This window comes from Gobius niger (genome assembly GCF_951799975.1).
Source record: "Gobius niger genome assembly, chromosome: 12".
Lineage (NCBI taxonomy): Eukaryota > Metazoa > Chordata > Actinopteri > Gobiiformes > Gobiidae > Gobius > Gobius niger.
In genome coordinates, this window is record NC_136863.1 from 25,101,466 (window position 1) to 25,113,700 (window position 12,235).

General features: G+C 40.8%; 1 protein-coding gene and 1 long non-coding RNA gene across 2 annotated transcripts in view; both read left to right on the top strand.

Annotated features, from left to right (window-relative positions):
• The window catches only part of LOC306972089 (guanine nucleotide-binding protein G(i) subunit alpha-1), a 20,121-nt gene extending 17,574 nt beyond the window's left edge, over positions 1 to 2,547 (top strand). Inside the window, exon 9 of the mRNA XM_079568566.1 lies at positions 1,712 to 2,547. The gene's annotated coding sequence lies outside the window, so the exon portion shown is untranslated. The remainder of the gene's footprint in view (positions 1 to 1,711) is intronic.
• A 4,312-nt stretch (positions 2,548 to 6,859) lies between these two features.
• Positions 6,860 to 7,417, top strand: LOC306971763. Its single transcript, XR_013793473.1, has 3 exons — positions 6,860 to 7,010; positions 7,076 to 7,231; positions 7,310 to 7,417. It is a non-coding gene; the product is annotated as an uncharacterized lncRNA (long non-coding RNA).
• Positions 7,418 to 12,235: the final 4,818 nt, after the last annotated feature.

Sequence of the window (12,235 nt, forward strand, 5' to 3'; positions counted from 1 at the left end):
AATAAGCTCCACTTAACATTTGTATGAGCGTAATCTGAGCCTTGATATTGATGAGCAGGTGACGCTCTGAAAGTCGTCCTCCTCTGAGACTTTTACGCACGAGTTTATGCACATTTCTGATGCAAAATGAACCATGACTGTTCAGATCAGGTTTAGTTTAGCTCCATTTATCCTGCAATCTCACATTTTTACTAACATAAATAATATGCAGCCTATATATATACATTTATTTTTTTTTAAAAGAAAAAGAAAGACGCTTATGAGAGATTAATTCATGAAGGATAAAAATTGCTCATGACAGATTTTTTTCAACCCTGTCCTTCAAAATGAAGGAGAGAAATTATCCCGAGCGAAACCACTGCTATACACGTAGATAAAGAATAAAACAAAGCATGATTGGCCGACTTAGAGGTTGCTGGGGACTTTTGAAGAGCGCGGGTCCTTGAACAATCAACGGTGCTGCAGTGGAGAGGGTGACCAGCACTAAGTTCCTGGGTGTGCACATCACAGAGAAGCTCTCCTGGACCATGCACACTACATCACTGGTCAAGAAAAGTTATCAGTGTCTCTACTTTCTCCGCAAGTTGAGAAGAGCCAGAGTCCCAGCCTCCGTTTTGTCCAACTTCTACAGAGGGACTATAGAGAGCCTCCTGACCAGCTCCATCACTGTGTGGTTCTACTACAGAGGGACTATAGGGAACATCCTGAGCGGCTCCATCACTGTGTGGTTCTTCTACAGAGGGACTATAGAGAACATCCTGAGCAGCTCCATCACTGTGTGGTTCTTCTACAGAGGGACAATAGAGAGCGTCCTGACCAGCTCCATCACTGTGTGGTTCTTCTACAGAGGGACTATAGGGAACATCCTGAGCGGCTCCATCACTGTGTGGTTCTTCTACAGAGGGACTATAGAGAGCATCCTGACCAGCTCCATCACTGTGTGGTTCTTCTACAGAGGGAAAAGGGGCAAAGGGGACCCTACGCACCCATGGGCCGGCGCTCAGGGACCCATCTCCATGATGTGGAGCCAGGCTGGTGGTCAGAAACACCTGGCTGGAGGATTAACCTATTGCACATGTTTTTATAACCTACCACTAACCTACGTATACATGGGGAGAACATGCAAACTCCACACAGAAAGGCCCCGTCCAGGTGGGAATGGAACCCGGGACCTTCGAGCTTTGATTGTTTCAGCCTACAGCCTACAGCCTACAAGCTGAAACAATCAGGGTTCACACTGGTGCTGCCCCCTGCAGGCCAAACGGCATCATCAAAAGCTCAGACTGTCCAGTGACATGATGCACTTGGGGCTCCTCATCAAGTCGATCTGAGAGAAAATGACTGTCCCTTGCACAGAAAAGTCCTGAATGTGGGGGGCAGTTACACTTCGGAACACTTTCAATAACGGTACTCTTCGGATACTTCCACAGATGTTGGGGCACTTTAGGTGTCTAGTTTCAGGTATTTACTTCAACGTTCGTTCCGTCGCTCTTGCTCCAAAACTCACGCCATCAGCCACGCGACAATGATCAGCTGTTTGCCAAGCTTATTCCCATGGTAGACAGTGGACTTTTTCTTCAGATGCAGAACATTACTGATCAGGCTTTGGTGTTCAGGAAGGTTCTTTTTCATGAAATCCAAATGGTATCTCTCAATGTTCACCAGACAATGTATTTTAATGCTAATGTTTTTCCTCTTTTCTCTTGTGCAGTGTTTGTCTTTCTTCATCCGGAGTTTGAGCAGAGGGATCTTCTTGGACACTGCAGAGAATGTCACTTTTAACCTCTTATTAACTTATGTGCATCTCTAGATGTGTAGAAGAAATTTGTGTAAAATATTTGTACATCCGTCTAAAGGTCGGCAATTTTTCCACACTTAAAACTGTGCTTGTATTACTGGTTATTTGAATTCTTATGTACTACAAATGGCTTTTTAGTTTTCTTTTAAGAGCACATACTGTCGTTTGTGCTTGTGCCTTGCATGCCTTTGTTGCCGTGTTTTCTTTTTGTTGGGTTTTCATGTTTTTCTTTTAAAGTCCCACTTGTTCATAATATCAATCTTTTCTTCTTGTCTCCATAACAAGTTTGACAGTTACTTTTCGACCGTTTTCATTCTGGTATACTGTGGAGCCTGCGAGAACTCTAAACAGAAAGTTTGTGAGAGTGTGAATGAATGTGTTCACCCAAACAAAAGGGACTATTTTAACCAGCTAGTCAGCCTCTTTTGAAGTTTTATTTTTCTATTTGACCAAAAAGAAAATGATCTCTATCACAGATTTCCAAGTGCAGTGTTGGTGCGCTGCCATAGTTACATTCCTGATCAGAGTCATACTGTGGGGAAGAGCTTTTGAGGGGAGCATGCCAAAGGCCTTGGAGCAGACAGTAGATCATTAGATCTGTGCACACTTGTGTATGAGCTATAATGGTTCCAGTTACATATCCCACACACCCCAACACCCAGTTTCCATTGGATGGGGACGTTATGGACTAATATCCGTCTTTTTGCTAATAAAAGAGGTGCTGTGGTAAAACCATGGCATCCTGTGTAACAAACACCTCCTTTGTCCTTCATTTGTCCATCAATGATCTTTGATTCAGTGATGCAAAGTGCTGTTACTGGAAAACAAAGGAGTGAAGATAAAAATGGCTCCAGACACAAGTATTGAAAGTATTGCGATACATGATAAAGTATTGATACGTGTGGTATAGCAGCAAAAATGATTGCGATCATTCGATCAGACATTTTGGCCCAGTCCTCGTAGAGACCCGGGTAGTTTGTTTAGGTGGGGTCAGTGCATTAATGAGCATACAGGACTCGTGCATGTTAATACATGCATGAGTATGCAGTTTGAATGCTCACTTTAAATTAAGTTTACTACTTAATGGGCTCCAGTAACATTGTTCTCCATAATCAAACATGATTGTGTAACTGTCATAGCACAGCTTGATGAGGTCCTTCTCCAAATGCTTTCACCCTGACATCTGCATTATAAACAAAATGGACCACAAACCCATCTTTATAAATATAAACACAAAATCTTTAACAGTATATGTTGGAAATCCTCCTGATAAGCGTTTACTGTCTCAACATCACAGTGATACTGTGATGTGTCTGGTGTCCTGAAACGGTACAAAAGCTTCCAAAAACACCTAGTAATAAAGTGCCTTTCTTTTCTCTTTCTTCTCAGACAACTCTATGGCTTTTTCATTTAATGAAATTCCATGTATGGAAAGGGAAACCATCTCGTTTTCCAGGGGAATGTGCATCTGCCGCCCTCTGGTGGACATTAGTGGCAACTGCGAAAATATCTGATCAAATGCAAAAGCCAACATTTGGCCATTTGTCCTGATTGAACAAAACCAATGTGATGTTTGGATCCAACATCAACATGGTCCTAAATCATCTTACAAAACCACGTCTGCTGAAAACCAGTGTGACTTATCTGGACTGGATTGTATTTGATCAGCAAATGGAAAAACTGAGAAATGCGCAGAAATAGCTCCACAACTGTCACTCGGGCTATTTTTTATTTCAGACATGCTGCACTGTCCACCAGAAAGGTCATCTGAGCCAGGAATAATGATCCCCACCTCAGGGTTAAACTTACGCAGGTCTGGACAAGGTACAGGGTCTCAGCTACTGATCCAACAGACGAGGAGGGTCCAGTGGAGTAGATTGGCTGCCACGTGTCCAGGGCAGCTGTGGCTACAGTACTGCTTACAACCGCCGAGTGTGTTGTCAATGAATAACTGGATTTTATTTTATTTATCTTTTATTCAAAGTGGAAAAGAAATTTCACATTTCATTTTTTTTTTTTTTTCTTTTTTTTTCTGGGCTTTCAGTCCTGGTCTTAGGGAACCCTATTGAACATGTTTGTTGTGGTTGGAGAAGCCAAGTAACCCAGATAAACTAACTCGGGAACAAGGAGAACACGCTCACCCCAGGGAAGAGAGAGGGCCTAAGACCCTGCTGTGAGAGGGAGCTAACTGCTGTGCCATCGTAAAGCACTTTACAGTAGGACAAACACGGACATGAGAATTCCAGGATGGTTTCTGTGTCTCCAGAATGTTCCAAATGCACTGACTTGAGGACACAGGAAACGAGCCGAGGGAAGGAGGCCAAGTTACTGCTGGATCAAACAGAGCGACCAGGGAGAACCAGCTCCAAGTGAAGCTCGTCCTCCTCAAACGCTTTGAAAGTCTGTGTAACGGCAGCTCCGTCTTTTATCTGGCGATTAATAAACCATCACGACTGGAGTGAAGGGGCCGAGCTGGAGAAAATGTTTTCACAAATGTTGTGGCTGGATATGGATGGAAAGATCACGAGCCACTGGTCACTGTTTACATTGTGGTCATGTGACATTTATATTTTTACACTGAGCTCATGTTTAGTTTATGGTTCATATCTGTAATTAATTAGTCCAGGATTTGAAATCAACTCGACTCACTTTTTGACATTTAACTGTACTTCTTATTATACAGTACTTTTACTCGTTGCTCCATCTTTAAGCTTCACCAATTACATTTCATGTCATGTCTTTATGTGTGAACTGATGAAGAGGAAACATGGCACACTGCAGTGAGCACACACGGTGGAAATGATTTCAGAAAATCGGGTACAATTTTGAAGATCCAACAACTGAACTTTTTTTGCAAAGTCTGAATGAAAAAGGCAATATACATGACTGTTGTACAGAAAAATAAATCTAAGCTGTACAAAAGAAAAACAATATTTGTATTACAATAACGAGGGCATCAGCTCAGACAGTTTTAACGTCATTATATGGACATCAATTCATTTTTCAAAGGAACAAAATTGGGTTTAACATTCAGGAATCAGGAATAAAATCTACTCAAAATTATGAAATGATTATACATATATTCTATTCTATACACCACATTTGACACTATTATAATTTAATGGGCGAGGGACGTGCTTCTCTAAGGTCCTTATGGCGGGGACCTGACATTGCTGTAATACCACCCCCTTGTGGCTGGGGTGGCTCCAAAGAGTTTTACTTTTTCTAAAAATTGACCCATGTGACAACGCTGGGGCAGGTGAAACATTTTTAACCACGCTTGTTTTTGCATATCAGCCCGAAATAGTGGAAGCATTTTCGGTGCATGGACTAGCTCCAGAGCCAGCGGCTTCCCGCCTTTTTGCCCTTTAAAGGAGAAGTGTATGTGGTCCCTCCTCTCCCTCGTGAGGCTGATATAGCTAATCAACTCACGAAGAGCAAAGTTTCACTGCAGCAGGAAGGGAAAGAGAGGCGTATCTTGATGATTTAAAGTTGATCCATTTTGCCTCGTCAGAGCAGGAATCCAAACGTCCTCATGCAGCGCTGATTCATTCTTTCTTCATGCAAAAAAGAAGCATCGAAGCGAGCGTAGTTCGGGCTGAGGTCGGCCACATTCACAGCACAGCCGCTCTGAGACCACCTGTTTCAGCCGCTCTCAGAGCGCCGTAGAGTGCAGCGGTCAGATTCACAATGAATCCCTTTAGGTCGACCGTACTATAGAGAAAGAAAGAAATCAGGAATGCAGTAGCTCTGCTCAGTTAAAGTCATAACTACAGGAAATATGCAATTAGCTTTAATAGTTTAGCAATGGTATAAATACAATAGTGAGGTATAGAATACAAAATGGTACAAGTAGTTGGGATTTTTTGTTCAAAAGGTGCTAATTGTCTTATTTCTTCAACATAAACAGCGAAGGTGATAACTAGCATATTCTGGAACCACAAAAGTAAAGATTTCAGATTTTCGTACTAGACCTTAGATCAGAAAATCTACAGTTACCATGGAGATCCGCTATCTTTGCAGCTGTTAGTGTAACAGTGGTGTTCGCTCTGCATTGTGTTTTAAAAATAGTAACTTGCAGGATGCAGCGTGCAATTGGAGGAGGCGGGGCAGTAAAATACCTACTATAAGAAAAACTTTTGTCCCCTCTCCTGGTCCTCCTGGTCCTCCTGGTCCTCCTGGTCCTCGCTGCTGACTTGTCCAATGTTCCATCAACTTTCTATTGCACTTGCACTCAAGCTAATTCCAGTTTAACACTTCAGAACCAGTTAGCATGACCCAAAGAAGCTGCACTGACTTCAGTGACAAAGATGTGCTTTTATCGATCAATCGAGTGGGACCTTAACGATTCTGAATCAAAATGTGTGCACTTTAAAATCCTCATTTCTAAAGCTGCATGGCTTTGCCTCAGGAGGTGATATCAGCATTGTGACATAAAGGTTCATGAGCAGGGGCAGAATACTGGAAACCTCACTGTTACTACAAAAACAAATCAGCAAGCATTTCCCATTGTGCACAAATGCATGGGAGCAGGCTAAATCTGTATAAGCTCCGCTGAAGCTCAGCCTCGGAGTGCGCAGCCTGTCGCGTGTTATTGTGTTTTTGCCTTCTGTCGTTGGCAGCCTGCTCTCCGTTGCTCAGTACTTTTATTTCCTATAATGAAAACATAAAACCATAGCCGGCTGTATCCAGAGAGCACAGACAAACAAAGAAAGGAGGTAATTAAAGCCTGTGTGAACACCTTTAGGCTCACTGTGAGCTGTGGTCACAGCCTTCTAGAGTTTGATATCAGAACTTCACATGGCAGGCTGGGGCCGAGTCACTGTTTCAAACAGAAAATCCACAAACATTGAATCTAAGCATCTGTTATCTGGCCATATTCATCTTAAAGTCGGTTCACCTGACAAGTGTGTCCCTTAGTGAATAATACCAATATGTTTTATGGGAATTGTGGGACATTCATCAACCATCCACTACTCCGTTCATCTTTTTCTGTTTCTTATATATATATGTGGCATAATCAGTTTTATGCATTTTAATCCAATTAAACTTAATGTATTTTAAAATAACTAATGAACAGCAGATGGCGCCAGCGCGTAAAAAGTATAAAAGCCCACCCTGGTTCACACGCACTTCCTCTGTCTTCCTCCCTGGCGTCCTCCGGCCTGGTTGGGCTGGCCCAGAGGCTGTGCGCGATGTTCTACGGGTGCAGGTAGCTATGGTTCGTTCGTCCTCTTTTCATTATTGGTTTAGCCGCTAACGCAAGTTGTATTTTAGCGTCGCGGGTGGCTGTTTGTTTAAGGCGCACCACTCCATGGCGTCCGCATGGCTCTCCCGACGTGTTTGGTCCGGGGTCTGCTGGGGCCCTCGCGTAACCGGGAGGCTATCGAAGCACCGCACCGGCCGGGTGGAGTTCGATGTGGGCGTGCGACGGTAGGCTTGCCTTGCCTCGTGGTTAGCCTTTTGTAAGAGGACTGTTCCGCAGCTAACTTTCTTTGTATTTACGTTTAGGTGGACCCAATGCTGCTGTCTTGCTTTGCCTTGTTCTTGTTGTCATGTTTTCGTTTTGTTTGTACTACTGAAAGCTACTGTGACCAAACGAAAATACTGTGAACCGACAGACTTAAAGTGAAACTGTTCAACTGAATGTAACATTGTGAAATGTCTAGCGTGAACGAAAAGTATGAAGCGAACAGAATGATAAAGTACAACATAGAAAAATAAACTAAACTGTGAAAAAGGAACATGCTGCCTCTGTCCTTATGGGTCGAACCTGTGTGCCTTAAAGCACATTTTTTCCAGTTTTACTGGATGGCGTTGTCTGGCATTTAATTTAAACATACCTATACCACTCGTCATGTCATATATATATATATATATATATATATATATATATATATATATATATATATATATATATATATATATATATATATATATATATATATATATATATATATATATATATATATATATATATATATATATATATATATATCTACTTAAAGGGACTATACAAAGTTTAAAAATGTCAAAACTAAGTATTTTCCTCCCCCTACATGTTCCAGCCATGTCACAATGTGTGTACATACATACATACATACATACATACATACACAGTTAAATAAAAAAACTTTTCACTATCAATGCTATAATGACTTTCATGTCTTTCCGTTACTTCTATCCGCTAACTATATAACAATATTTACAAATAATAATAATATCAATATTGACAGGACATTTCCATTCACACAAAAACCAAACAAAGAAAGAAAAATGTATATATATTCATTCAACACTCAAAACAAATTCATATAATGGATCCCACGTTTCAAGATAATCTAAAAGCTGTTTTTTCTACTGATATTGTCTCCGTAACTTGTGCGAACCAGTCATAATGAGTCGGACTGTCATTATCTATCCATTTTTACAATATTATTCTTTTGTTTTTTGATGCATAATGACAAAAATGCATTCTTCTTCATTGATGAAACATTACTAGATTGATTTGTGGAGTCACTGGCATTTCCATATTTAGGCTTCGTTTGTTGTTTTTGTCCATAACTCATTTATCCTTTGACTTTTCCATAATAGATGAACAAAGGTTCCCTCAGCTGCCTGACCTGATTTTATGCATATATTAGTATGTTTTGGACCCATTTTAAACTATTGGGAAGGTGTGTAATACAACCTGTTCAAGATTTTAAATTGACTCAGCTTATTTTTGCTGCATCTAAAAGGTGGCTTGGCGTTCTTCCAGATATCATAAATCATGAATGTTTAGATCATTGGTCCATTTCCTAATAAATATATCATTTGTATTCTTAGTATGATGTTCATTTATAATTCTATGTATTATCATGTATTACTGTTTTCTTGGTTTCATAATGATTGAAAAGTACATCCTCCAATTGATGAAGTCATGTTTACAAAAGATACACATTTTTTTTACAGCAATTTTAGAGATATTAAATTTAAGAAGTTATTTTTGGAAATGTTATATTGATCGACTAGTTTAGCAAAAGGAGTTCTCATGAATGATATCTTGAAGCTGAGTAATGCCTGATTATACCAAAGAGGCTGATTCACAGATGTAGCTGAATTCATTCCAAGGATTTTTTGACATGATTTTAAGATATTAAAGGTGGCTTCAATAGGGCTTTGTTTTAATTCACTTGGTAACTTTTTGATGTAGTATAGGCTCCCCACCTCAATATCCAATTCCATTTGCAGGTTCTTTTATATTAGTGGGGTGGAACACCTGGCTCGCTTGTTCGCAGCCAAAAGAGAGAAAGTAATGTTGGAAGTTTGGCAGCTGTAGTCCTCCTTTACACTGCGTTCCAAATGATTATGCAAATGACATTTTTCTAAGATTTTCTAAATTGTCAGCTCAAATGAGAGTCAGCATAATTTTCAAGTCTTTAACTGCTAGAGGATCATTTAAATGTGGTTGAAATTTCCCAGTGATAACAGTATTTTTTTCAAAAATGAATATAGTAAAAACCTCAAAATCTACTGTTCCAAATTATTATGCAACTCATCGTTTCAATACATTTTAAAGCTTGTAATTAACTGAAAATGGTCATTTGTTGAATTTGTAGCACTAGGAGTGCAAGTCATATTTACTGAAATCAAAAGCTATTTAAATAAAATAAAAATATGAACAGGTGAAGTTATATTTTACCATAGGAGCCCTTGGGCCAGATCTTGTGGCGGCGCACGGGGCGGCGCAGGCTCTTGGCGAATTATTTTCCGAGTGGCGGCGCTATATGTGCCATTCGCCTCCGCCACCAGTGAGGGGGCGTCACAAGAGGAGGTGACTGCACTGATGGAAACACGGCTGACATTCACTTCCTCGTTTACATGGCGCTGTCTTGCGTTCTTTCTTAAGCCTTAGGCTCTCACGGGTCAAACTAAAAACTTTATTTGCCCCATCGTGAGCTAAACCATGTTCACGTCTCGAGATAAAAAGAGCTACAGCGTCCGCTGTGGCGCGGATCGGCCGCGCTCGGCGTGAACGCGAAGCAAAACAAAAGCACATGTTCACCCCACACAACCACTCTCCTGGACGCGGAGTCGATCTGGTTGGAGGAAAATGTGTGTCTCCACCCACGTAAATGCGCTAAGTCTGGAGTGGCAAGATCACAAAGTGCGCTCCGACTGAGCGCAAAATGTCACGCTATCGTCTCCGTTTTGATGCACAAGATCGGGCCCACAGTGTGATAGCAGCTTCAAAATTCTTAAATCCATTAAACTTGTGAGTTTTCGAACAGTTTCTGCTTGGATTTCTTTGCAGGATGTTAGAATAGCCTCCCAGAGCTGCTGTTTGGATGAAAACTGCCTCCCACCCTCATAGATGTTTTTTTTGTTGAGGCTCCAAAGGTTCTCAACAGGGTTAAGGTCAGGGGAGGAGGGGGTCCCCATCATGAGTTTCTCTTCTTTTATAACCATAGCAGCCAGTGATGCAGAGGTATTCTTTACAGCAGGACATGCGTTGTTATGATGAAGATGATCTTGTTTGGGAAAGCACGGCTTTTCTTTTTGTACCATAGAAGAAAGTGGTCAGTCAGAAACTCCACATATTTTTCAAAGGTAATTTTCACACCTTGAGGGAGCCTAAAAGGGCCTAAAGATGCCAACCAGCTCTCTCACCATGATTCTGGCCCAAAACATGACTCTGCTACCTCTTTACTGACGTCACAGCCTTGTTGGGACATTGTGGCCATTCACCAACTATCCACTACTCCATCCATCTGACCATCCAGGGTTACACGGCCTCATCAGTGAACAAGACTGTTTGAAAATGAGTCTTCATGTATTTCTGAGCCACTGCAGCCGTTTCTGTTCATGAGCTTCAATTAGAAGTTTAGGGAAGGCCTGGATAGAAGTTTTATGCACAATTGCAGCCTCTGGAGTGTCCTACACCTTGATGTTCGGGAGACTCCAGAGGCACCAGCAGCTTCAAATACCTGTCTGCTGCTTTGTAGCATCTGTTCTCTTAATCTGATCTGTTTGTCTGGCAGAAACCATCCATATTGTGCCTTTATCTGCACAAACCCATGTGTGCTCTGAATCACCCACAAATCTCTTATCTGTATGATGATTATGCTTAATCTTTCATGAAATATCGAAGGTTTTCATACGTAGACCAAGGCATTCAACTATTTCACACTTTTCATCAGCAGAGAGATCCTTTTTCCTTCCCTTATTGCTTGAAAATGATGATCTGCTTAATAAAGTGGAACACCCTTTTTCAGTAGTTTTTCCCTTAACTGGGCTTAACTTAAAAACTATTCTTCACAGGTCTCTGAGATAAATGTCAGTGATTCAAAGAGCCCCGAGACACAATACCATCCATGAGTTTCATTAATTTATTATATTTTTTTTACCTTTTTGACACAAAAATACAATTTGCCCAATAATTTGGAACGCAGTGTAGTTAGACAACCTTGGATAAGAACATCTAGCAGTTTTTCCACGCCATATAAAACATGAGATTGTTGTATGCAATTTCTTAACGGGCATCATTTTCAATATGTAATTGACTGCTGGAAGTACAGTATACTCATTTTAATTATATTAATTCGACTCCAGAGCAATATTTGGAGATGTGACCAGCGCTCCAGTTTAGATTTACTACTCCATTCATCTGACCATCCAGGGTTACACGGCACTCATCAGTAAACAACTGACTGTCTTCATGTATTTCTGAGCCACTGCAGCCGTTTCTGTTCATGAGCTTCAATGAACAGTTTAGGGGAGGCCGGATAGAAGGTTTATGCACAACTGCAGCCTCTGGAGGGTCCTACACCTTAATGTTCGGAAGACTCCAGAGGCACCAACAGCTTCAAATACCTGTTTGCTGCTTTGTAGCAGCTGTTCTATTCATCTGATGTGTTTGTCTAGCAGAAACCAGTCCTTATTGTGCCTTTATCTGCACAAACCTTTGTGTGTGCTCTGAATCAGCCACAAATCTCTTATCTGTACGATGATTAAGCTTAATCTTTCATGAAATATCAAAGTTTTCATACAGCAGAGATCCTTTTTCTTTCCCATTTTGCTTGAAAATGATGGTCTGCTTAATAATGTGGAACATCCTTTTTCGGCAGTTTTCCTCTTAACTGGGCTTAACCTGACAACGAATAATCTGAGATTGTCTGAGAAAAACATTTTTTTCTTTTACCTTTTTTGACACTGAAATACACTTTGCATAATGATTGTTAACGCAGTGTGCAGTAAATAATGTGACCTTAGTTCATTTTGCCAACAGTGAAGATACTGAGCTCGATGCCAGATTTTTATGTTTAGGTCTAATTTAATTCATTTGATATGTGCTGAATAAAAACAAACAAAAAACAAGCAGGCAAAAGCAGCACAACAAAGTTTGGTTTAAATGGCACTTAATATTTCTGAGGTGAAATTTCCACTGGACCAACC